General features: G+C 45.3%; 1 long non-coding RNA gene across 2 annotated transcripts; it reads right to left on the bottom strand.

Annotated features, from left to right (window-relative positions):
- LOC112443148 (uncharacterized) lies at positions 1-26,504 on the bottom strand. 2 transcript variants are annotated; one of them, XR_009492119.1, is made up of 3 exons: positions 24,828-26,504; positions 23,379-24,603; positions 1-3,387 (listed from the first exon to the last, which is right to left on the bottom strand). It is a non-coding gene; the product is annotated as an uncharacterized lncRNA (long non-coding RNA). The 2 variants fall into 2 exon arrangements; XR_009492118.1 differs by lacking the exon at positions 1-3,387 and adding an exon at positions 13,715-21,507.
- Positions 26,505-27,693: the final 1,189 nt, after the last annotated feature.

Here is a 27,693-nt window from a genome sequence, read left to right as displayed (position 1 = left end):
GCCCTGGCCCCCGGCCCAGACACGAACACGTGAACCCCACTCCAGTGGATGAAGGCGTCCTTTCACCTTGCCTGGGCCTGTCCTCTGGGGGTGATACGGGACAGGGCTGGGGGCCAGCTCCTGTGAAACTTGGGGCTGCTTCAGCCTCTGGAGCGATGCCTTTACTGCCCAGAGTGAAGTGGGGTCCAGGTATCCTTTCGGTTAGCCCAGGGTTGCCCCAAGGCACCTTGGAGAGTGTTTCAGAACTCAGATGAGGAAACTCCACCCTGACTTCAACTCAGAGAAGCCAGGGCCTCATTCAGAGGACCCTGCCCCAAAACCTGCTCCCCATGCAGAGACCTGTCACCTACGCAGATCTTAATCTCCCAGCCTGCCTGGGGACTCCATTCCCACACATATCCAAGGGACTAGGGCTCATCTCACCCTCCCCTCCTCCCCCAGGCCCTCGTCTTCTCCTACCTGCTGTCTGTTATTACACTAGCCTTTCAGTGTCTGGCCCCCCTCCAGATGTTCTCCTTCAGGGCCCTGCTCCAAACAGCTAAGCAAGAATCTTTTTAGAAGCGCAAAGCCCACTGCCAGAGTTCCCCTTAATGGCTTTCACTTACCTTCCAGCTAAAACTCCAATTCCTTAGCAACAAGCCCTCCTCCCCATGTTCAGCTTATCCCTCTCCTTCTTGCCCACCCATTTCTTGGACCTGGGGGCCCAGGTCCACTGAAATCTCCCCCCTAAAACCCCTGGACCTTTACTTTCTTGGAACCCGCACACATTTGTAGCTGATCCCTCTGCCTGGAATACCTAATTCACCCCAGACCTTTTTCTCCCTCCTAACTTCTACTTATCTTGACTTTTATTTTCAATGTTTATGTCACTATATGACTTGTAGATTTTTTTTTCTTTAAGTGGAAATGTCCACAGTGTTTGCTGGCTACTGGTGTAATGCATGGTAACTCTGCTCAGGGTCCCTGCATTGCAATGCCTTCCTCTCTTCCCATCTGGGCGCTTTCAATCTGGATTCCCTGGTGACTCTGAACTGCACATAGGTAGTTATACCTATAATGGTTCATGCCTGTCAGTTTCTCAATGTTCTATCCTCAGTACCCAGCAGTTCCTGAATTATTTTGGTTGTTTGATAATAATATTCATCAAAATATTTTTAACATATCTTCTGTTTCAAAGCTATAGGACTAAGTGTAAGCTATGGGTATAAGTGTCTGAATGTTTTAAATTAAAATATTAAAGAGTTCTACAACTCATTTTCTAGCTGGAGCCCCTTTTCTGCCTCAAGGTGGATACTTAAGCCAATTCCAGAAAATCCACTTTCTATGGCCCCCCATCCCTGTCCAATTTATGCTTTTTATTCCATTTTCTCTTCCTCACTTCTGTTGCTGTTGTTTTACTGTTCAGTGGCTAAGTCATGTTCGACTCTTTGTGACCCCAAGGACCACTCTTCTGTCCTTCACTATCTTCCGGAGTCTGCTCAAATTCATAACAGGATCCAAGTTAGGGTGCCTCTTGGAAGGGTCTGGACACTGGAGGGGAAGAATTGGGTCTTGGGAGACCACGCTGAAGCCTGGCTGGCATCTGCTCTGTCCTTTGTTTCATAGTAGGCAGATTTCCCCCAGCCTTTGCTGAGATAGCCTCTCAACGTGTCACAGAGGACAGAAAGGGGGCAACCACTGAGTGTGGGTCAGTAGCTTCATTGGACCTGTTCCCTTTCAAATCCCAAACCTCAAGATCCTACCTTTCAAGGGGCCTCAGAGCAGAAGGGATGGATTCGAGTAATGATCCACCCACCTCCCAGCTCCTTCCTCAACGTGAGTAGGGGCTGGAAGTGAGCCTGAGCCTTGCAGAAGTCTCTGCACTATCTGAAAGAGCACAGTAATGAGTCTCTAAATATGCAAAGAGCCCCGTGGGAGCCGGTCATGGAGTGGAATGGCTCTGCTTAACGAGGGGAGGAATATTTCTGGAGCTGGATTTGGGGATAGGCGTTCAGGGATTGGTCAAGGGGGTGAGCGGGGAGGGTAGAGCCACTGCGTGCAGGATGGCCAGAGGACTGTATAAGAATAAGGATGCCCACTTTGTCATTGTGGTGTGGTGGGCCCTGTTTGTCTCCCCAAACTTTCAATAAAGTAGATTGCACCCAAATTGGAGGGCTCCCCCTGGAAACTGAAGGGAGACTCTTTCCATCTCAAGCTCAAACTCCTGCCCTCTGGCCCTCAGGGAGACTCTGGGAGAGGTAGTAAAACGATTGGTGGTCCTCTGAGGACAGACAGTTCTGGGAAGGGGTCCCCATTGAGAATGGGGGTCATTTGAATGAACCTGGGATGTGGTGGAGTCAGCTCCCCATCCTCCCTGGTGAACACATTCGGCTCTTTCATCAGCACCTGGGGTGATTTTAATACAGATTATATGCCAATTATCTGTAAAAGAAGGGTACCCAAATTGATTATGAACAAAACTTTTTTGAATGATGGAATTAGCAATTTTCTTCTGGTAAGAAATTGGCATTCCTGGTAAAAGGCAGGAGCAAATTTCAGATAAACTTTAATGGAATTAAACCTGATGGAAAGCCAGTGCCCAGCCCACCTAGCTGCCTCCCCAGAAAGAAGGGACAGTGGCCATGCCTGTGTGTATCTAAGGAGACATGCAAACTCTACTTTCTCAGTTGTTCCCACAAAGAGAGGCGATTACACAAAGACAAAGTCCGTCAAGTCAAAGATATGGTTTTTCCAGTAGTCATGTACAGATGTGAGAGTTAGACAATAAAAAAGGCTGAGCACCGAATAATTGATGGTTTTGAACTGTGGTGTTGGAGAAGCCTCTTGAGAGTCTCTTGGACTGCCAGGAGATCAAACCAGTCAATCCTAAAGGAAATCAACCCTGAATATTCATTGGAAAGACTGATGCTGAAGCTGAAGCTCCAATACTTTGGCCACCTGATTCAAAGAGCTGATTCACTGGAAAAGACCCAGATGCTGGGAAAGATGGATGGCAGGAGGAGAAGGGGACGACAGAGGATGAGATGGCTGGATGGCCCCAATGACTCAATGGACATGAGTTTGAGCAAACTCTGGGAGACAGTGTATGACAGGGAAACCTGGGGCACTGCCAGTCCATGAGCTTGCAAAGAGCTGGGCACGACTGAGCGACTGAACAACAGCAACAGAAGATCTACTTGCGTCTCAGCCGGGTCTCAGCAACAGGCTTACAGTGACCTGCACAGTCCGATGGGTTCTGGGAGGGGATGCCGCACCTTGAGGGACGAGGGAACTGGACACCGTGAGGGGGAGCCTTGATTTCTTTGCCCGCACAGATGAGGGTTGCATTGCTCCTCTCTCTCCAACATTGTGATGATCGATGGAGATAAGAATGAGATGGCCATATAACTGGAAAAATAGAAGGTGGTTTGTGAATCGGGGATTTATTATTACTATCGTCTGATTCAGAGATGACCTGCTCCACATCAGAAAAGCTCAGGTAGGATGCAGGTTCTACACAGGTGTCCCTCTCCTAGGCCTTTTCAATGGCATGCCATGTCCTCACCATCCAAACATGCAACTCCCCACTCTGAATTTTTGCTATGATTGCTCTGCCTCTGAAGTGCATAGCTGCCTTCCTCCCTGCAGCAGCTTCCTGACCTCCTCCTGCGGCCTCCCCAGCAGTCAAGACCAGAGCAGGAGCTCCCCAGCTGTTTCAGCAAAGCCAAGGCCCCAGAGCCGAAATTGGGAGAAAAGGGTTAGTTGCCTTCCCAGCCCATGGCGGTCCCCACCGGGCTTCTCCCCACCCCCAGCACAGGCACAGCGACGTCTGTCTCTCTGCTGATTATGAGATAGCTCATGGCTGTTAAGTCTGCTTGAATAAGCTCTTTTGTCACAGAGAATTTTCCCATGTCAAACATTTAGTCTGCTGTGTTATGGGTCAGTGAGCAAGGAGATAAGTCTGAATTCTTAAACAAACTGGTGAACGCAAGACATCTGTCTCAAAGGCAATCAAACATCTGTCATACTCTCCCCAACTTCCAAGACCCTTTCTTAAAAAGCAGGTCATTGTTTTACATTTACCGTTCTTTGAAAATTCAGATAATATAAAAATATAGACATTGGCAGATGAAAGTCCCTCAGAAATGTGCACCTCCCCCCTTCCCCCCTCCCCAGTGTCAGAAAACTATTGTTAATATTTTGGCATATATTGCTCAGATTTTTCTTCTCTGCCCCTACTGACATACATATTAGTATCATTGCCTTCTTTTTTTATCATTGTACCATAGATGTGATTTTGCTATTTGCTTTTTGACTTAATGCAGAACTTCTTTCTGTATTAGGGTCTCATTTTTAAAACAATTGTACAGTGTTTCATTGTGTCCACGAGTAATCATTTTTAATGAGCTTCCTGTTGATAGATATTTGGAATTCAACCCTTTCCAATCCAATTTTTACTTTACGTAAACAATACTGCGATGGATATCCTTGCACATATTTTTTTATATACTTGTGAGAATGTTTCTGTGAGTACAGGGTATATTTCTAGAAGCAGAAAAGCTGCACCAAAGGTATAAACATTTAAATTTTAGTAGGCATTGCCCAACTGACTAAGCACCGTGACTAGGGTTCAGTTCGTGGATTTCGTGAAGGTAGGAATGCCACAGGATACTTTCCCAGTGCTCACAACGGGAAGGAGTGGAGGTCCAACTTGGGTGTAACTTGGAAGTGTTTCCTCAGCTGCCTGCAAGAGTTGAGGCAACTTTGTGTGTGAGGACTAACCCAGGAGAGGATAAACTGTCGGTCTGGAAAGGACAGTCATCACTTGAGTGAATCTCAGGTAAGTTGAAGCCTGAAAGAGGGAGATTTCTGAAATTGTGTGTCTAACATAGTCCCTTTGAGAGAGACCCCTTCCTCCTCCCCCAGTTTCAAACACTAGGTTCTTGTAGGAGCTGCCCATGCTGTTGTTTGCTGGCTGAGCCAAGGGTCAGCAAATATAATCCCTGGCTAACTGGAAGCTTTCCCTAACGTTAAAAATATACATATTTATTTATTTGCCTGTGCCAGGTCTTAGCTGGGGCATGTGAATTCTTAGTTGCAACATATGGGATCTAGTTCCCTGACCAGGGGTTGAACTCATGCCCCTTGCGTTGGGAGCATGGAGTCTTAGCCAGTGGGCCACCAGGGAAGTCCCCTAACACTTTTGAATGGGAAGTAAGGGAAGACAGGGTTTTCCTGTTAGCTCAGTTGGTAAAGAAACCGCCTGCAATGTGAGAGACCTGGCTTCGATCCCTGGGTTGGGAAGATCCCCTGGAGAAGGGAAAGGCTACCCACTCCAGTATTCTGACCTGGAGAATTCCATGGACTACAGTCCATGGGTTGAAAAGAGTTGGACACCACTGAGTGACTTTTGCTTCACTTCAAGGGAAGACAAGTCTTGTTTTAGGTGAGGGGTTTGGAAATATGCGTGTCTAGAGTCAACCAGGGGTCATGGTTTCTGCACTGTGGAGAAAGAGATTTGGAGAGACTGAAGTGTTAGTTGCTCAGTTGTGTCTGACTCTTTATGACCCTGTGGACTGTAGCTCACCAGGCTCCTCTGTCTATGGGATTCCCCAGGCAAGAATACTGGAGTGGGTAACCATTCCCTTCTCCAGGGTATCTTCCTGACCCAGGGATGGAACCCACATCTCCTGTGTCTCCTACTTGGCAGGCAGAGTAGTTACCAGTGAGCCACAGCTAGGTTTGAAATCCCAAAGAGACTGAAGCTGACTCCTACATAGAAGCTGAGACAAGAGGCAAAGAAAGCTCTAGAGCCCAAGTGGTGATGGAGGCTCCGATTCTTGCCATCCCCAAGGCCCCAGGGCTAGTACTTTTGGTATGGGCCAAAAAATTAGTTTTGCCTGTCTTTGACCTTTGTATGAATAGAATTACACAATTTGTACCCATTTGTCCTTGTCTCTTTGATGCAATGGTTGGTGAGATTCATCCATGTTGTACGCAGCAGTGGCTTTTTCACTTTAACTGCCTCCAGTGACCTTGAGTATGTACCTCTGAATAGGATTTTTAGGCCACGTGATAGCTCTATGATAACATTTGAGGAACTACTAAACTGTTTCCTAAGACAATTACACCATTTAAGTTCCCACTAACATAGTGTGAGAGTTCCAATTTCTCTCCATCTACACCAGTACTGGTTATTTTGTGTCTTTTTAATTACTGTCCTCCTAATGGGTATGAACTGGTGTTCCACTGTGGTCTTGCTTTGCATTTCCCTGATGGCTAGTGATGTTGAGCAAGATTTGCAATTATTGGATATTTGCTTGTCTTTTTTGGGGGAGAAAATTCTATTCAAAACCTTGCCCATTAAAACAATTTTTTTTTAATTGATGTGTTGCAACTATTTTTTAAATATGCCGAATTTTAGGTCTTTCCTGATAGCTCACCAGTAAAGAATCTGCCTGCAATGCAGGAGACGCAAGTTCTAACCCTGAGTCGGGAAGATCCCCTGGAGAAGGAAATGGCAACCCATGCCAGTATTATTGCCTGGATAATCGCATTAACAGAGGGGCCTAGTGGGCTACAGTCCAAGGGGTTGCAAAAGAGTCAGATATGACTTAGCAACTAAGACAACAAATACCCTTATCACATATGGGACTTGGAGATATTTTTACCCCATTATGGAGCTGACTTGTGTTTTCAAAAGATCGCTGTGGTTACTATTTTGACAGTATATTGTGGGAAGAGGGCAGAACTGGAAGCTGGGAGAACAGATAGGAGGCTAGTGTAGTCATCCGGATAAGAGATGATGGTCGTCAAAATAAGTTCTGACTTTCTAAGTTGTAAGGCAGAGCCTTGGGTCTGCTCTAAAGTCAGTCTGGTTCTGGCCTTCAACTCTCCCTGGCGCTGACCTGTTTTTCGCTACCGTTTTGCTCACCCTTCCTGGTTTCAGTTTAGGGCCATTTCCCCATCTTCCCTCCGGTTTCCCTATACGTTAGTTTCATCTGGCCACTTTGTAGGCAGTTTTGTGAACCACCCCTGTTTCCCCTTTGTAATGAGGAGGCCTTACAAATAGCTGTGAAAAGAAGGGACGCGAAAAGCAAAGGAGAAAAGGAAAGATATAAGCATCTGAATGCAGAGTTCCAAAGAAGAGCAAGGAGAGATAAGAAAGCCTTCCCCAGTGATCAGTGCAAAGAAATAGAGGAAAACAATAGAATGGGAAAGACTAGAGATCTCTTCAATAAAATCAGAGATACCAAGGGAACATTTCATGCAAAGATGGGCTTAATAAAGGACAGAAATGGTATGGACCCAACAGAAGCAGAAGATGTTAAGAAGAGGTGGCAAGAATACACAGAACAACTGTACAAAAAGGATCTCCACGACCCAGATAATCACGATGGTGTGATCACTCACCTAGAGTCAGACATCCTGGAATGTGAAGTCAAGTGGGCCTTAGAAAGCATCACTATGAACAAAGCTAGTGGAGGTGATGGAATTCCAGTGGACCTATTTGAAATCCTGGAAGATGATGCTGTGAAAGTGCTGCACTCAATATGCCAGCAAATTTGGAAAACTCAGCAGTGGCCACAGAACTGGAAAAGGTCAGTGTTCATTCCAATCCCAAAGAAAGGCAATGCCAAAGAATGCTCAAACTACTGCACAATTGCACTCATCTCTGCTGCTGCTGCTAAGTCGCTTCGGTCGTGTCCGACTCTGTGTGACCCCAGAGACGGCAGCCCACCAGGCTCCCCCGTCCCTGGGACTCTCCAGGCAAGAACACTGGAGTGGGTTGCCATTTCCTTCTCCAATGCATGAAAGTGAAAAGGGAAAGGGAAGTCGCTCAGTCGTGTCCGACTCTTTGCGACCCTATGGACTGCAGCGTACCAGGCTCCTCTGTCCATGGGATTTGCCAGCCAAGAGTACTGGAGTGGGTTGCCATCTCACATGCTGGTAAAGTAATGCTCAAAATTCTCCAAGCCAGGCTTCAGCAATATGTGAACCATGAACTTTCAGATATTCAAGCTGGATTTAGAAAAGGCAGAGGAACCAGAGATCAAATTGTCAACATCCGCTGGATCACTGAAAAAGCAAGAGAATTCCACAAAAACATCTATTTCTGCTTTATTGACTATGCCAAAGCCTTTGACTGTGTGGATCACAATAAAATGTGGAAAATTCTGAAAGAGATGGGAATACCAGACCTCCTGACCTGCCTCTTGAGAAACCTGAATGCAGGTCAGAAAGCAACAGTTAGAACTGGACATGGAACAACAGACTGGTTCCAAATAGGGAAAGGAGTACGTCAAGGCTGTATATTGTCACCCTGCTTATTTAACTTATATGCAGAGTACATCATGAGAAACGCTGGGTTGGAGGAAGCACAAGCTGGAATCAAGATTGCCGGGAGAAATATCAATAACCTCAGATATGCAGATGACACCACGCTTATGGCAGAAAGTGAAGAAGAACTAAAAAGCCTCTTGATGAAAGTGAAAGAGGAGAGTGAAAAAGTTGGCTTAAAGCTCAACATTCAGAAAACTAAGATCATGGCATCCAGTCCTGTCACTTCATGGCAAATAGATGGGGAAACAGTAGAAACAGTGGCAGACTTTATTTTTTGGGGCTCCAAAATCACTGCGGATGGTGACTGCAGCCATAAAATTAAAAGACACTTACTTCTTGGAAGGAAAGTTATGACCAACCTAGACAGTATATTAAAAAGCAGAGACATTACTTTGTCAACAAAGGTCCATCTAGTCAAGGCTATGGTTTTTCCTGTGGTCATGTATGGATGTGAGAGTTGGACTATAAGGAAAGCTGAGCACCAAAGAATTGATGCTCTTAAACTGTGGTGTTGGAGAAGACTCTTAAGAGTCATTTGGACTGTAGGGAGATCCAACCAGTCCATTCTAAAGGAGATCAGTCCTGGGTGTTCATTGGAAGGACTGATGTTGAAGCTGAAACTCCAATACTTTGGCCACCTGATGCGAAGAGTTGACTCATTGGAAAAGACCCTGATGCTGGGAAAGATTGAAGGCAGGAGGAAAAGGGGACAACAGAGGATGAGATGGTTGGATGGCATCACCGACTCAATGGACATGAGTTTGGGTGAACTCTGGGAGTTGGTGATCGACAGGGATGCCTGGCGTGCTGTGGTTCATTGGGTCGTAAAGAGACAGACATGACTGAGGGACTGAAGTGAAATGACCTGAGAACATCCACAGCTAGGACTTTGGCTAAAGTTAGAGCAGTATCTAGGGTGCAAAATTTAAGCGAGGGATACATTAGGAGTTCGGGATGAACACAGACATCCTATATTATATAAAACAAGCAACAGGGTTCTGTTGTATAGCACAGGGAACTGGCTTCAGTATCTGTAATCGCTTATAGTGGAAAAGAATCTAAAAAAGAAAAGATGCATATATTACTGAATCACTTTGCTGTATACCCGCAACACTGTGTACAATACTTCCATAGAGTAAACAAATAAAAACATAAGGAAGAATTCACCTTCCTTCTCATCTCTCACCTTACTCTAGTCTTGACCTTAAAGAAATATCAAAGAGCCAGGAAAAAAATCCAATGAAAGTTATTTAAGATTTGCATAGTAAATATACTGAACATTACTGAGAGAATTTAAAGAAGGACAAAAGTGAAGATCTCTACCCTGGTGATGGATTAGAAGACTAAATATTTTAAAAAGTTAAATATGACAGTTCTTTCTAAATCTGCCTATAGATTCAGGGCAATCCCAGTAACAATCCCAGCTGGTTACTTTGTGGTAATTGAGATGATGATTCTGAAATTTGTGTGGAAATTAAAATAATTTAGAATAGCCAAGGAAATTCTGGGCTTCCCAGGTGGCGCTAGTCCTAAAGAACTTGCCTGCCAGTGCAGGAGACATAAGAGACATGGGTTTGATCCCAGGCTGGGAAGATCCCCTGGAAAAGGAAATGACAACCCATTCCAGTATTCTTGCCTGGAGAATTCCATGGACAGAGGAGCCTGGCTGGCTAAAGTCCATAGGGTTGCACAGAGTTGGATATGACTGAAGTGACTTAGCACACAAGCAAGGAAATTCTGAATAAAAACAAAGAAGACATGTTACCTGATTTCAAGACTTACTATGAAGCTACAACAATTAAGACAGTTTGGTGGTGGTGCAAGAATAGACAAATAGATTGGCAGAATAGAAAAGAGAATCAAGAAACTGTCCTGGACTTCCCTGCTGGTCTAGTGGCTAAGACTTCATGCAGTCTTCCCAGTGCCGGGGTCTGGTGGTTGATCCCTGGTCAGGGAACTAAGATCTCTCATGCTGCAACTAAAAACTGCTGCAACCAAATAAATAAATAATAAAAATATTAAAAAAATAAAATTGGACTTAAAAAATACTGTCCTCACATACATGGTTCTTGATTTATGGCCAAAGCTCCTTGGCAAGTCAGTAAAGAAAGACTTTTGTCAATAAATGATGTGGATCAATTGAATGGGGAAAAAATAATCCTGACCCTTACCTCACACAATATATTAATTAGTTTAAGATGGATCACAGTCCTAAATGTGAAAGCTGAAAACAATAAGTGTGGTGGTATATGGTGGGATAATTTGTTATATGATTGTCCACTTCATGACAGTTCATCCACCCAGATATGTGTGTTTTTTGCTCTTCTAATCATTGAATTATAGTCCACAATAAAATTTATTTGGAAAGCAAGGTAGAAGTAAAAGAACTCGAAAATGATTACATTTTACTGTGAGTAAATTACACTTTAATAGGAAAATAAAAAGGCAAAGTAAGTCAGGGCTGATCAGAGCTAGTGTCCCTGACACTGGTCAGTCACCAAGTCCAACCTGATGAACGGTGTATCATGTGAGCCCCACCCCATGTACAATTCATCCCATTCCGAGGGCAGCGTAAGAGGAAGTGGAGGGTTCAGTAGGCAGGAAGAAGTCAGAAGAGTGGTGTGATGAGTATCTGCCTCTATTTAGATTCAGTTTCAAGATCTGATGAGCATGCAGAAGGGAATGGAAAAACCCCAAGGCCTCCCATCCCCGGGTTCTAGACAGGAAGCTCAGCGATGAGTACATCCAGAACACCAGTGTGACTGATGTGTTGACTGGATAAGCGGCAAGGTGCCACTTTGTCCCCTCATGACAACTCAAACCTGCTCTTTGAGATCATCTTATCTTTTTTCTGGTCTCTTGGTTTGCCTCTCCCTAGAAACAGACTCTGAGACAGAATTTGAGTGCAAGCTATTCATATGGAGACCATCCCAGAACACACAGGTAGGAGGAGTGAGGAGGTGAGACAGGAAAGGGAATGAGCCAGTGAAGAGTGACTTTTCTGGCCAGGGATCACAGAGCCCTGCCAGCTGTGGGGCTTGGTACTTAACCAACAGCCCCCTGCTCCTCCCTGGTTGAGGACTGCTTCCAGATATGTGAGTTCTGTGGCACATCTGGTTTGCCTTGCTCAAGGCTTGGATAAAAGCCCTCAGCCAGAGTTGCAGGTATTGGCAACACGGCCTTCCTGCACAGGGTGAAATCCAAGGGGTATGGTCATGAGTGTTCACTAGAACGGGTTAAGATATAGGGAGGGTCCACAGATTTTCCAGGCCATTTTAGTCACAAGAGAAGACTCACTCCTCTTAAAGGTCAAAAAAGTCTCATCATATTTGATACTTTATTGTCCTTAAATCCTTCCCGTGCCATTAGCTGAGGCCTTCCGTGGTCTGGACACCAGCAGGAAGATGACCTAACTGTTTGTCTTTCTGTCTCCATCTTTTTCCTCCTCTACTACTTGCTCTGGTTGGTCTCTGCAGGGCTGCAGTAGAGGAGGAGACAAAAGGGGCAGGAAAGGCGTGACCTGACTAGCTCCCTTGCAATTTGGCTCTGGCGGTCTCTGCATGGTGGAGATGTCATTTGCTATGACAAGTTTTCTCAGGGAGCATTTTTTTGTGGGGGGGTTGCTTTTCGGGTGGTTGCTGCTTTTTAGGGATTCTAACCTTGCTGGGTGTCTTGCACCTGCAGTTCCCTTGAAGTGGGCAATGGCTCCCCCTGCTGGCCAACTGATTATCAGTAGGTGCCCCCCCGACCTCCTCTTTCTGTTTCAGTCTCCTGCTGAACTTCACTGTGGTTCTCTGGGCAGACTCTCAAGAAGACCTGGTCCAGCTCCCTTCCTCAAGTCTAGCTCTGGCCTCTGGGAGATGCACACCCATTGTTGTCCCATCAGGCTCTCCAAGTTATAGCCATTCCCATTCCCACTCAGGTTATGCCTCTTCTTGCAAGCTGCCAGCTTCCTACGACTCACAGCGGGGAGTTCAGGGACAACCTCCAATCTTTAGATTCTGTGGATGTTGATGCAAGTCCTGTGCTTTTCGTATCTAGCTTTCCAAAGGTCTCTCTTAAAGCTCCCCTCGGTGGCTTGAGGTAGTTTGTACTGCCTTGCGACGCCAGCTTGTCAGCTAGAAGCTTTGGGTTGAGAGTAATGCAAAATCCAAGTCACAGTGGCTTAAACTATGATGCTTCTAAATTGCAAGATAAGAGTGTTTCAGGGCAGACTGATCTTGTAGTTTAAAGATCTCTCCCAAGACCCAGGGGCTTTGCGTTCTCTGCTCTGTTGCTAACCCTCTCAGCTGCGTCTGAAGATGACTGTTGCAGATGCAATTTAGGTTTCCTGTCTTCTGCTTCACATCGAGCAGTTTCCCTCCTTCTCCAGAGATCTCTCTGTCCCACCACTCTAAGGGAGGATCCTGGGAGTCATTCTGATTGACCCAGTTTAAGATACCTGTTTATGGACCAGGGACTTACGGGTGAGGGGAGGGAAGATGCTGATTGGCTAAGCCTCCCAGGGTCTGACTTGATATGACCGGAGGCATATCAGTTCCTCTGCAGTACATGGTTGGTGTGAAGAAGGGGTGAATGCACAAATGAAAACTAGGTGTTGTTAGAAAGAGGGTGATGCATAGTCAACTGTATTCGTTTCCTAGGGCTGCTGTTACAAAGAACTCTGAACTGGATGGCTTAAGACAACAGAAATTCACTGTCTCACAGTTTTAGGAGTCTGAATCAAGAGGTTGGCAGGGGAAACTCCCTGGGGGTCCAGTGGCTAAGACTCCACATTCTCACCGCTGAAGGCTTGGGTTCAGTCCTTGATCGGGAAACTAAGATCGCACAAGCCGCGTGCTGTGACCAAAAAAATGTTGGCCGGGCCTTGCTGTCTCTGACAACTGTAGGAGAGGATCCTTCTAGCTTCTGGTGTTTGCTGGTAACCCTTGACATTCCTTGGCTTATAGATATGTCACTGTAGTCACATTGCTGTCCTCTCCCTGTGCATCTTCATGTTGTTTTCTGAGTGTTTTTGTGTTCACAAGATGCTCTCTTCTCTTACAAAGACACCAGTAAGACTGGATTAAAAACCCACTCTACTAGTGTATGACCTCACTTTAACTTACAATGACCCTATTTCCAAGTAGAGTCACCATCTGAGATACTGAGGATTAAGGCTTCAACATACCTTTTTTGGGGACACCATTCAACTCATAATAACAACAGACATCTATGTAAAACTATTCTCACAGCTTATTTTCACACAGAAGCATTTAATCTGATTATGTAATTTACTCATCACACTTGAATGAAAATGACATTTGCTTATTTCTCATAAGCAATTTCACTTAAAAGAAGAAAGCAAGAAGAAATATTAACCCCCTCAGAAGTTATTCAAAAGTTCATGCTATCTATTCTGAAGATAAACTCCAAAGAGGAGTATCAAAAATATTTTTACATTGACAATATCATTAGCATATAGGCAGAGCCTTCAAAGAATGATATTGTGGCCACTCACTCATTTGGATAAGTACCTTCTGGTGAATATGGGGACAGTCACTATCTTTATTTCCCTCTGAAAGGAACCTGGAGAAAGGTCAGAAGAAAATCTCTGTGGAGTGATCTCATTAGCTGCTCACTAAGAGCTTCTTGGGCTTGCCTGATGGTTCAGACGGTAAAGAATCTGCCTGCAATACAGGAGACCTGTGTTCAATCCCTAGATTGGGAAGATCCCCTGGAGAAGGGAACAGCAACTCATTCCAGTATTCCTGTCTGGAGAATTCCATAGACAGAGGAGCCAGGGGGGCTACAGTCCATGGAGCCACAAAGAGTTGGACACGACTGAGTGACTAACACACTTCCAAGAGCTTCTTAACTTCTCTGCCTCCCTGTGGTTACCCTGCATGTCTTGTATATATCCATCTCTTCCTCTCTCATTTTATCCATTTGTCTATTATCTATGTTTCTGTCCAATCTATACATATTTAACCATTTAATTACATACATAAATCATGTTTACTGTGATTTACAGTGGGGGTGTGGGTTGGTGGGGATATAATTTTTCTCCCCAGGGGACACTGAGCAATGTCTGGAGACCTTTTGTTTGTCACAGCTGGTGGGTGCTATTGGCATCTAGTGGGTAGAGGCCAGTAATGCTGCTAAACATCCTATAAGATACAAGACAGCCCCCACAATAAAGAATTGTCTTGCCCCAAATGTCAATACTGCTAAGTTTGAAACATCCTTTGTAGAACAATAGGAACTTCGAAGAAACAAATGTAAAAATAGTATCTACTGGGGATTTTTATAATTAACATTTTGGCCAAATTCTTCCAGATTTTTTTTAATGCACATAGATACATTTGGAAATAATTACAGATGCATGAAGAAATACGATTATCATATACATCCTGTTGTGTAACCTTTTCCACATAATATCACTCCATTTTAATATCTGTCACATCGTTTTTCTCATTAAAAAATAAACTTTAAAAAACAAAAGTTTTACATTCATGCAGTTAAAAATGAGAATTGCAGAAGTGTGTAAAGTAAAAAAAGTTCTTCCACAGTGGTTATGTAGAACTTAATACACGTGAATTCTTTAAACACCACAAATTGGATTATGCAATAGCCCTGCTGTGCACTCTGCCTTCGTTGCTTAATGATGTATCTTAGCACAATTCCCATGTCCACACATATGGATCCATCTCATTCTAAGGAACAGGTAATACAGCTACATTTTGTTGTTGTTCAGTCACCAAGTCGTGTCCGACTCTGTGTGACCCCACGGACCGCAGCACATCAGGCCTCCCCGTCCCTCACCATCTCCTGGAGTTTGCCCAAGTTCATGCCCATTGAATCAGTGATGCCCATCTTTGGATGAAATGCTCCTTTGATATCTACAATTTCTTTGAAGAGATCTCTAGTCTATTCGGTTGTTTTTCTCTATTTTTTAGCATTGTTCATTGAAGGAGGCCTTCTTTTCTCTCCTTGCTATTCTCTGGAACCCTGCGTTTAGTTGGGTGTAACTTTCCCTTTCTCCTTTGCTTTTGCTTCTCTTCTTTCCTCAGCTATTTGTCCAACATGGCTGCACAGTGTGACCTATGGTGTGAGTGGGCCTCATCCAATCAACTGAAGGCCCGAATAACACAAAAGACTGGCCTCTCTCAAGCAGGAAGAAGTTCTGCCTGAAGATGACCTCTGAACTTGAACCACAGCATTGGCTTTTCCCTGGGTTCCCAGCCTCCTGCTCACCCTGCAGATTTTGGACTTGCCAGCTCCATAATTACATCAGTAATTCCTTGAAATAAATTCTTTCTCTCTGCACACGCACACACTCACACACACACACACAGCCTCTGTTCTATTTCTCTGGAGAACCCTGATTAAGACATCATGTCTCTGGTCTCAATAACATCTAGAACTGATGGGAAGTTTATATTATCCTCACACATATTACTATAAGGAAGGGCGAAGTAGAAGAATATCTTGGTCAAGTCTCCAAGAGTAAATGGGAGAGGATTTTCCTGTTGAGCTCGGGGGCAGTGTTGACCCAATCTACAGTTGGCAAAGAAAGACCTCTCCAGAAGGAACACAACTGCAGAGGTCAGGCCAGAAGGAACACAACTGCAGAGGTCAGGCAGATAGCTCCAGCTTACAGTGGTCTAATCAGAGGGGACCTGTTAGTCTCCCAGTGCTGCTGCAACAAACCGCCACACATCGAGTGGCTTAAAACAATGAATGTTTTTATCTCAAAGTTCTGTTGGTCAGAAATCTCAGCTAGGGACCTCTTCTGAGGGTCTCTTAAGACTGAAATTAGGGTATTGGCCAGCTGTGTTCCTACTGGGAGGCTCTGGGAAGAATCTGCTTCCAGGTTCATTCAGGTTGTGGACAGAATGCACTTCCTTGTGGTTGCAAGACTGAGGTCCCCATGTCCTCATTGGTCATCAGCTGGAGGAGCTTCTCAACTTCCAGAAGCTGCCTGCATCCCTTGACTTGTGGCCCTTCTTCTGTCCTCAAAGCCAACGCTGATGTTGAGTGGTGTTGATGTGTTGAGTCCTTCTTAAATTCTAAATATCTCTGACTTCTTCTTTTGTTTTCAAGGGCTAATGTGGTCACATTGGGTCCACCTGGACAATCCAGCTTATCTCACTATTTTAAGAGCAGTTGATTAATAGCCTTGAGTACATCTACAAATTCCCTTTTGTCATGTAAGGCAAAATAATTGAGGTTGTGACACCAGAGTGTGAAAGTTATAGGGGCCAAAATTCTGCCTACCTCAGTGACCTTGAAAGTAGGTTTCCCCGGACCAGAGGACAAGCATGGTCCGGAAGTATGTTCAGATCTTACTTACAGGCTTCCCAGGTGGCTCAGTGGGTAAAGAATCTGCCTGTAATGTAGGAGACACAGGAGACGTGTGTTCAATCTCTGGGTCTGGAAGATCCCCTGGAGAGGGGCATGGCAACCCACTCCAGTATTCTTGCCCGGAGAATCCCATGGACAGAGGAGGCTGGTGGGCTACAGTCCATGAGGTCGCAAAGAGTCAGACATGACTGTAGTGACTGAGCATGATCTTACTTCCTGGGAGATGGAAAAATGCTTCTTAATTTCAGTGTGCAATTTTCCCAACTTGGAGGGATCAAAGACTGTAGTCTCTGGTCCTTCCTCTGCCTAGAGCAATTTCTGCAAGAAGCAGGCTTCTTCTTGGTGCAGGGCCTGGGATAGGCTGGGTGTGATGTCATCAGACAACTCATGGCCCCCTGGACTCCTCACAGATGCTGATGCCTTTCCCCTGTGTTGTGATCCCAGGGTCACACCAACAACGTGACCCGAACTCGCAAACTGCCTAAGATGCTGAATGCATTTGACATCAGGAATTTATATCTGGATTTTTTTTTTTTTTCTGGTAGGATAGCTTTGATCCAAAATGTCAGAGACAGAGTCATATTTCAGAAGGCTCACTGTTGCATAAGCTGGCAAGCAGCATGGCTCAAAGCCTCTGAATGGTAAATACTAGCAGAGAAGAGCAGTGATGACTGGGAGGGATCCAGACCAAGGGAGAAGCCAGAGGGCTTACAGGGCACTTAGCAGAAGAAAGTTCAATGAGCAGAGAGGCTGAGGTTGAAGGGAGGCGGGGAGGAGCTGGGATGGAGTGAACTACCCTGGGAAGGGAGAGACGGAAAGAAATTGAGAGAAAGAAGAAATGAGAAATGTAAGAGGGAGAGACAGAAGAGATTCTGAAGGTGAAAGGAAAATTTACTTCCTGTGAATATGATACAGAACATGAAAATTTCAACTTAAAATCATCCAACACAGTCCATCAATTTCACATTCAAGCAAAGTCCTAAAACAGCCTCCCAGGCCCTCCGCCATCTGTCTATCTGCCTCCTCTCTGAGACCACCTCACCAGCTCCCCCTTCACTGGTCTGCTGGTCACATTGGTCTCTACCGTGGGGCCTTAGTGCCAAAGCAAGTGTCAGACCCAGGGACGAAGGCCAGAATAAAAGACCTAGAGGACAGAAACAGAAAGAGAAGAAAATATGGGGCAAGAGGAATATTTGAAAGGAAAGGGCCAGGAATAGCATTTAAGTCAAGTTTTCAGATGTTTGATGTCATGGTCTTCAACCATCAGAGGCTGGTGTGGGCTCACAGCCGACCTGTGAGTCCCTCTTCCTCCCTGATGGAGGCTGAGGAAGACGGTCCAGCATCTCACAGCTTCCTCCCCAAGTGCCTGGCCTCTCCCTTGTCTAGCTGAGGGATTTCTGCGACACTGTGGGAGCTGGCTGGGCTGCAGGCAGCAAACCTTGGAAATTCCGAGCTGTTATTGTCCCTGGGAGCAATCAGTGAGTGGAGAACAGGAGTCAGCCCGTGGAGCTGCCACCTCCTCCCTTCATGAGCTGGTTCAGCGGCGTGGGCCATAGTTCCTCAGGGAGTTCTGTCAGAGACAGAGCCACTGATGTCCCTACTTCAAAAACAGGCCGTTTGTTCTGTCTTTCCCTCCCCTCTGCAGTCCCTCCATCATGTGTGTGTCCTAGTCCACTTCTCAAAGAAATGACCTGCTCCTGGTCCTCAGAGGGGACACAAAATCTTAGCTCTACTCATCTTAAGCTTGCAATGGGGGAATCTAATAAAAAGACAGATTAACAAGAGAAAACTGGTTTATTAACTCGAGTAGGATGTGGGAGAAACCGCCAGAAAAAGTAACTCAAAGTGGAGGCTTACAACCCTGGCTTATTAGCATCTTCAACAAAGATCAAAAACCTGCAGAGAAATGAGAGGACAGGGGAAAGCAGGTTTAGGTTTCCTAGGGTGACAAACGGCAATAAGGTAAATAAATACATGGGAGGAAGCTGACGGCGTAAAGCTTGCTTGCAGATTCCACTGGGGCTGCTAACAGTCTGTGGCCAGCCCAGGGATAATTTATATTCTATCTTTAGGCAGAAAGGGATTTCCCAGCTGGCACTAGTGGTAAAGAATCTGCCTGCCAATGCAAGAGACCCAAGAGACACAGGTTCGAACCTTGGATCGGGAAGATCCCCTGGAGGAGGAAATGACAACCAACTCCAGTATCCTTGCCTGGAGAAGTCCACTGATAGAGGGGCCTGGCAGGTTACAGTCCATAAGGTCGAACAGAGTTGGATGTGACTGAACAACTTAGCACGCATGCGTTTAGGCAGAAAAGCAGAGGGTAGAGAGAGCTTTTCCTGTGTTTGCTCTTTCTTAATTGCCTTCAGCTCAAAATAATTTTAATGACAAAGAGGCATTTTTGTGGGGACTTCCTTCACCTGCTCTGTGGGAACTTGAACTAGTATCTGATCATTGGTTTCCAATTCTGCAAAATTTCTTACAGCACAAGCAGATCTTAGAATGAATCCAGGACTGTCATGGAAGTTCAGGGAGAGGACGCTACAGACTGGTTTGATGACCTTGGCTTTTACCCTGAGCAAACTAGCAAGGACTGGAGAATTTTAAGCAAGGGAGTGACAGCATCCAACTCACCCTTTAAAGGATCATTCTAGCTCCAGGCATGCTCACTCACTCAGCAGTGTCTGACTCTTTGAGATGCCATGAACTGTACCCTGACAGGCTCCTCTGTCCATGGGATTTCCCAGGCCAGAATACTGGAGTGGGTTGCCATTTCCTCCTGCAGGGGATCTTCCTGACCCAGGGATTGAACTCACATTTTCTGCATGGCAGCCAGATTCTTTACCACTTGAGCCATCGGGGAAGCCTCTGCCTGTTTAACATCTCCTCCTGGAGCTCAGACAGAGGAGCTTGGTGGGCTACAGTCCATGGGGTCTCACAGAGTCAGACATGACTGAGTGACTACACACACACATGCATACATACATACCCACATATATTCAAATAAGCTCAGGTGAGACATTTGGCTAGGTGATGTGTTTGAGAATCATCCTCTCAGAGATGGTATCGAAAGCTGTGAGGCTGGGTGAGATCTCTGAGGAATAGTTAGGAAAGGAATGAAATCCAAGAATCGAACCCTGGGCCATGTCCTCACTTAGAGGCCAGGGAGATGTGGAGAAACCAGCAAGAGATAGGGAGAAAGCAGTCCTGGAGGAAGTCCAGGAGAGAGTCAAGTCTCTGAAGCCAAGAGCAAGTGTAATAAGGAGGGAGTGGCAGGTTGTGCCAGAAGTTTCAGTTAGATTAAGGATGAAGGTTGACCATTGGATTCAGCAACATAAAAGTTGGCTCATGACCCCAACAATGAGCCATGTTGGTGAGTGGTGGGACTAAGAGCCCTGCTACACTGGTTCAAGAGAGAAGGGAGAAGGGGAAGTGGAGAGAGTGTACAGAGACCTCTCTGGAGCATTTTGCTGTAAAGGCAAAGACAGAAATGCAGCAGTGGGTGGAGGGGCTAACGGGACAGGAAACGGTGATGTTAGGAAGAGATAATAGTGAGAGTCCCTTGGACTGCAAGGAGATCCAACCAGTCCATCCTAAAGGAAATCAGTCCTGAATATTCATTGCTGAAGCTAAAGGTCCAATACTTTGGCCACCTGATGGGAAGAACTGACTCCTTGGAAGAGACCCTGATGCTGGGAAAGATTGAAGGCAGGAGGAGAAGGTGACGACAGAGGATGAGATGGTTGGACAGCATCACCGACTGGATGGACATGAGTTTGAGCAAGCTCCGGGAGTTGGTGATAGACAGGGAAGCCTGGTGTGTTGCAGTCCACAGGGTCTCGAAGAGTGAGTGACTGTCCTGTGACTGAGTGACTGAACTGAACTGTACTGAACTGATAATAGTGTGTTCCTATGCTGCTGGGAAAGAGCCAGAACTAGTGGAAAACCTGATGATGCAGTAGGTGGAGGGTAGGATTGCAGAAGAGATGCCCTTGAGGAGGTAAACAGGGTCCAGTGTGCCAGTGAGGGATGTAGCCTTAGTTGAGGCACAAGTGAATCATCCATGGTAACTTTGTAGGCAAGATAAAAAAGTATTACATATGACAGCCCCATGGTAGACATTATAACAGAGTGCCAATAAGGGACTGAAGGGGTTATCAGAACCGTTCCCTCCACGGATGACTCCACTGTGTCTGGATGGTTTTGTACATGAAAATTTGGGTCACAGGATAAGTGTTCCCTCCTTACAGTGCTGGGCTGTGTGTATTTAGTTGTATCCGACTCTTTTGTGATCCCATGGACTTTAGCCTGCCAGGATCTTTCGTCCATGGGATTTTTCCAGGCAAGAATACTGGAGTGGGTTGCCATTTCTTACGCCAGGGGATCTTCCTGACCCAGGGATGGAACCCGTGTCTCCTGAGTCTCCTGCACTGGCAGGCAGATTCTTTTCCACTGCGCCACCTATGCTCCCAGTCTATAAAATCATTCTGTTCTATTTTCCTCATAGTCTTATTCCTTGTTCTCTGTAACAACTCTTATTTCATTGATTAGCAACCACTGAGACTGCTTCTTTAAAAATTATTTACATGGAGAATTATTTATAAGAGTTAGCCAGCATCATGGAAGGTATTTATAATCATTTTTATAACTGATAAAATTACAAATATAATAATTTACAATATTGTGCATTAGATGTACAGCTAAATGATCCAGTTATATACACATATAACTGTTATGTACATACATACTGGCTTCCCAGATGGTGCAGTGGTAAAAAGTCCGCTTGCCAGTACAGGAGATGTAAGAGATTGGGTTTAATCCCTGGATCCAGAAGATCCCCTGGAGAAGGAAATGGCAACCAGATCCAGTATTCTTGCTTGGAAAATTCCCTGGACAGAGGAGCCTGGTTGGATACAGTCTATGGGGTTTCGAAGTATCAGATATGACTAAGCTCGGGTGCACACACACACACACACACACAAACATACAGACATACACACATTGTTGTTCAGTCACTCAATAATGTCTGATTCTTTGCAACCCTGTGGACTGCAGCACTCCAGGATTTCCTGTCCTTCGCTATCTCCTAGAGTTTGCTCAAACTCATGTCCATTGGATCAATGATGCCATCCAACCTTCACATTCTCTGTTGCCCTTTCTCCTCCTGCCTTCCATCTTTCCCAGCATCAGGGTGTTTTCCAATAAGTCGGCTCTTTGGATCAGGTGTTCAAAGTATTGGAGCTTTAGCATCAGTCCTTCCAATGAATATTCAGGACTGATTTCCTTTAGGATTGACCGGTTTGATCTCCTTACTGCTCAAGGGACTCTCAAGAGTCTTCTCTAGCACCACAATTCAAAAGCATCACTTCTTCGGTGTTCAGCCTTCTTTATGGTCCAACTCTCACATCCACACATGACTACTGGAAAAGCCATAGCTTTGAATATACAGACCTTTGTCAGCAAAGTAATGTCTCTGCTTTATAATATGCTGTCTAGGTTTGTCATAGCTTTTCTACCAAGAAGCAAATGTCTTCTAATTGCATGGCTACAGCCACTGTCTGCAGTGATTTTGGAGCCCAAGAAAATAAAGTTTGTCACTGCTTCCATTTTCCCCCCATGTATTTGTCATGAAGTGATGGGACTGGATGCCATGATTTTAGTTTTTTGAAAGTTGAGTTTTAAGCCAGCCTTTTCACTCTCCTCTTTCACCTTCATCATGAGGCTCTTTAGTTTCTCTTCACTTTCTACTACTAGGGTGGTGTCATCTGCATATCTGAGGTTATTGATATTGCTCCCGGCAATCTTGATTCCAGCTTATGATTCATCCCGCCTGGCATTTCTCATGATGTACTCTGCATATAAGTTAAATAAGCAGGGTGACTATACAGCATTGACTCACTCCTTTCTGAATTTAACCCATACTTTGTTCCAAGTAAGGTTCTAATTGTTGCTTCTTGCCCTGCATACAGGTTTCTCAGAGGCAGGTATAGTGGTCTGGTATTCCCATCTCTTGAAGAATTTTCCACAGTGTGTTGTGATCCACACAGTCAAATGCTTTAGCATAGTCAATGAAGCAGAAGTAGATGTTTTTCTGGAATTCCCTTGCTTTTTCTATGATCCATCGAATGTCGGCAATTTGATCTCTGGTTCCTCTGCCTTTTCTAAATCCAGCTTGTACATCTGGAAGTTCTCAGTTCACATCCTGTTGAACAGACTTTATTTTTATTTGGTTTCAACTTTCAGGACTTGTGATGTGAAGTTCTTTTGCTTATGATTTCCTCGTCACGAGACTGGGAAACACGCATCTCCGGGCACGTTGCTCCTGCTTCAGTGTTTGCTTGAATCTGCCTGATGCTTTTTGTGGATACAATTTCCTGGGGCTGGAGCCATGATGCCATCTTAGTTATGACTGTCAGTTTGAGAAAACCCACCCCGTTCTCTGTGTGGGACTCCTCATGAATGCACGAAGAGTTTGGTTCCGTCTGCCAACCACACACGTCACAGAGGGAGTTCCCACTGGAACATGACCTCTGGTGTGAAGCCACTTCTCTACACACATCACCTCCAGAGGTCACATCCTGCACATGAACTCGCGCTGGACAACAGTTACGACAGTGCACGGATGAGCCCTCCCCAGGACAATGTCCACCCACAGCAACCCACTTCTCATCTCCCCTTAAAAGACAACTGTCAGCTGCAGTTATGCTCACCTTAATACCCAGATCTTTCTTCTCTGTGCAAGCCACCATTGAGACTCCTAAGAAGCATTCTCAGATTCAAAATCTGTAAGGCAAGCCAGTGGAAGTCAACAGGCTCCGTGCTGAGGTGGAGGCTGTCCAGATGAATGTGCAGACACCATGTCGCTGCTCTGTAGCTTCAGATAGCCCTTGGTTCACTGCTGGAGTCCTCTGAGGGAAGCTCACCTCATAGCATTCCCAGCCTAAGGGGGAAGTCCGGAGGGCAGGAATGTCTGGTCCTCGAGGACTTCTAGGCCCAAGGACATTCTCAGGGACAGCTCAGAAGTGGGAGTGGAAAAGAGTCAAAGACATAGGATCCTCACAATTTGAACTAAGACCTCTCTGTCTAGGTCATGAATCCAATTATGGGCATATAAACTGCCAAACAGGAAAACCATCTCAGGCACCAATTTCTTATATTATTTCACTCCCTTTTATTTAGAAGGAAATAATGTCACTTCTGGGCTTCCCTGATAGCTCAGTTGGTAAAGAATCCACCTGCAATTCAGGAGACCCCTGAATGGGGAAGAGAGACCCCTGGGTCAGGAAGATCTGCTGAAGAAGGGATAGGCTACCCACTCCAGTATTCTTGGGCTTCCCTTGTAGCTCAGCTGGTAAAGAATCCACCTGCAGTGCGGGAGACCTGGGTTCAATCCCTGGATTGGAAAGATCCCCTGGAGAAGGGAAAGGCTACCCACTCCAGTATTCTGACCTGGAGAATTCCATGGACTGTAGTCCATGGGGTGGCAAAGAGTCTGACACAACTGAGCGACTTTCATAATGTCACTTCTAGGGCTTCCCAGGTAGCTCACTGGTAAAGAATCCGCCTGCCAAGTAGGAGACATGGGAGACCTGGGTTCCATCCCTGGGTGGGGAAGATCCCCTGGAGAAAGAAATGGCAACCCACTCCAGTACTCTTGCCTGGGAAACCCCATGGACAGAGGAGCCCATGGGGTGGCAAAAGAGTCAGACGGGCTTTGCAACTAAACAAACTCTATCACTTCTAACCTTGATTTTGGGATCTTTGTTTAGAGGATTAAAAAATGAGTTCTACTTTTTCAGGACTGACAACAGGATGAATTAGGAGAGGAAAAGTTTTAAGACATTTCTAAAGGGAACTGACCAATAACAACATTCAGCCACCAGGGGGCAGTGTAGACGTTCTGAAGGTTCTGGAGCCGGGAACGGGGTGAAGAACCTTAAAAAATGAAAAAAAAAATTAAATTTGTTTATTTTTAATTGAAGGATAATTGCTTTACAGTATTGTGTTGGTTTCTGCCACACATCAACATGAATCAGCCATAGGTCTACCCATGTCCCCTGCCACTTGAACATCCCTCCTACGTCCCCGCATCCCACCCTGAAAAATGCAGATTTAAAGCGAAGTTTCATCTGCTAAAATTAGAATTTTAAAATAGTAACCCCGGTAGCATGCTTCTCCTTTCATCTTGCTCTGTGTGCTCCGGATGAAAACTGACGCTGGCCGCAGTTTGCAGCAGGTTCCTGGAGGATCCCGGACTGATTGGTTGCTAATTGGAGAGGTCTTGGGGTGGGGTGGGGGGGGGGGCTGTTTAGGTTTAAGATGAGTGGCAAGAGCAGCAGGGAGTGGAGGGAGGCCCTTTAAAGGGGCTCAGGGCAGCGGCTACTTACACACTGGGTCAAAACCACGTTTGATAACGTGCATCGCTTTAGAGGAACGTCTTGGCTGACTTTTGCCCTACAAGGGGGAGGGTGGTTTGGGAAAGTGCGTGGCTGGCTACCAGGGGGTTGAGCTTGCGTTAGCAGCTGACTTCCAGTAAGCGACCTTGTGCCGGCGGGGAAGTCCCTACCCGTCCCCAACATCCGGTGTTTGCTGGTCGAAAACCGCTCCTGCCTGATCTTCTGTCTGATCTTCTGTTACCCAAGCGCGGCTTCAGTTGCTCGTCCCTTGTCTGGATCCGATCATGATTACTTCCTTTGCGGACAGGAGTTCTTCTTCACCTTTGCCATTAAGTCCATCTTGGCCACACCTAGTTCACCCCAGGATGAAATTTAGGGAAAAGAGGAGGAGGGCCCCCTGGAAGGCTCCCTTCAAGCGGAGACCAGTGCTTTCTGCCGGAGCTTGTTTCGAGTTTGTTGAAACCAGCAGAATAGGAAGCTCAGGTGTAGCTCTGAGAAGTTGCTGATATTTGTCAAGACCTGAGTGATCTGTTAGGATCTCACTCTTCACTCTCTCTGAGACCTTGCTGGGTGCCTCCCACCCTGTGGCCAGTTTCTGCTAGTACAGCTGTTGTCTAAGTGGAGAGACAGACTTTGGAGCTTGACATTTTGCCATCTTTCCTGACTCCCCCTCGCATAATTAAGCCCCATAGTAAAATTGTTGCTGTTGTTCAGTCACTCAGTCGTGCCCAACTCTGCATGGACTGTGGCATGCCAGGCTTCCCTGTCCTTCACTATCCCCTGGAGTTTGCTCAAACTCATGTCCATTGAGTCAATGATGCCATCCAACCATCTCATCCTCAGTCGTCCCCTTCTCTTCCTGCCCTCAGTCTTTCTCAGCATCAGGGTGTTTTCCAGTGAGTCAGCTTTTCACATCAGGTGGTCAAAGTATTGAAGCTTTAGCTTAGTCCTCCCAATGAATATTCAGGGTTGATTTCCTTTAGGATTGACTGGTTTGATCTCCTTGGAGTCTAAGGGACTCTCAAGAGTCTTCTCCAGCATCACAGTTCGAAAGCATCAATTCTTTGGTGCTCAGCCTTCTTTATGGTCCAATTCTCACCTCCGTACACTACTGGAAAAATCATAGCTCTGACTATATGGACCTTTGTCCGCAAAGTGATGTCTCTGCTTTTTAATACACTGTCCAGATTTGTCAAAGCTTTTCTTCCAAGGAGCAAGCATCTTTTAATTTCATGCCTGCAGTCACCAAGGACCCAAAGAAAATCTCCCCTGTTTTGTAAGATAACACCACCCTTATGGCAGAAAGTGAAGAACTAAAGAGCCTCTTGTGGAAAGTGAAAGAGGAGAATGAAAAAGTTGGCATAAGGCTCAACATTCATGAAACTAAGATCATGGCATCCAGTCCCATCACTTCATGGCAAATAGATGGGGAAACAGTGGAAACAGTGGCTGACTTTATTTTTCTGGGCTCCAAAATCACTGCAGATGGTGATTGCAGCCATGAAATTAAAAGACGCTTACTCCTGGGAAGGAAAGTTATGACCAACCTAGACAGCATATTAAAAAGCAGAGACATTGGAGAAGGCAATGGCACTCCACTCCAGTACACTTGCCTGGAAAATCCCATGGACAGAAGAGCCTGGTAGGCTGCAGTCCACCGGGTCACTAAGTCAGACACGACTGAGCGACCTCACTTTCACGCATTGGAAAAGGAAATGGCAACCCACTCCAGTGTTCTTGCCTGGAGAATCCCAGGGACTGGGGAGCCTGTTGGGCTGCCGTCTCTGGGGTCGCACAGAGTCGGACACAACTGAAGCGACTTAGCAGCATCAGCAGCAATGATAATTAATTAATAATTAATTGATTAATGATTAATCAAGTGTCAGTTTCCTTTATATATATTAAATTATCACAGAAATAACAAATGAGGGAGAGAAATGAATCTCAAGAGATCATTTCATTAGGCCTCTTACTGTCAGAATATTGAACACTGCAACCATCCAGGACTATCCCCTAGTGCAGTCCTAGCATGTAACCTCTTCTTTATGTCTGTCTGAAGTCCAGGCAGCTTTAACTTAAGCCCCTGCCCTCATTGTTTTACCTTCTTTGGGGAAAGATCTCAAAAAGGCTAAGATTATAATAAATTATGGCAAATTCAAATAATTAATACTGTTCAACATTCTGTTCTACTTGCTCTTGTAGGAGAATATTTAACAATGGAAAAAGAATCAAAATATTTTCTTAGTGAAACAGCAAATTAAAAATCAATAGACTCCAAAATTGTATTTTTATAATTATAAAATACAAATATTATGTGATACAATATAGCTATGATTTCTAGAGGAAAAGAATATGGTAGATATAAAATAAATATTAACAGTGATTATCCAAGTGAAAAAAAAAATAAAAAAAAATAAAAAGCAGAGACATTACTTTGCCAATAAAGGTCCATCTAGTCAAGGCTATGGTTTTTCCAGTGGTCATGTATGGATGTGAGAGTTGGACTATAAAGAAAGCTGAGCACTGAAAAATTGATGCTTTTGAACTGTGGTGTTGGTGAAGACTCTTGAGAGTCCTTTGGACTGTGAGGAGATCCAACCAGTCCATCCTAAAGGAGATCAGTCCTGGG

This window comes from Bos taurus, chromosome 2 (assembly GCF_002263795.3).
Source record: "Bos taurus isolate L1 Dominette 01449 registration number 42190680 breed Hereford chromosome 2, ARS-UCD2.0, whole genome shotgun sequence".
Taxonomy (NCBI): Eukaryota; Metazoa; Chordata; class Mammalia; order Artiodactyla; family Bovidae; genus Bos; species Bos taurus.
This window is presented reverse-complemented; position numbering and strand designations above follow the sequence as displayed.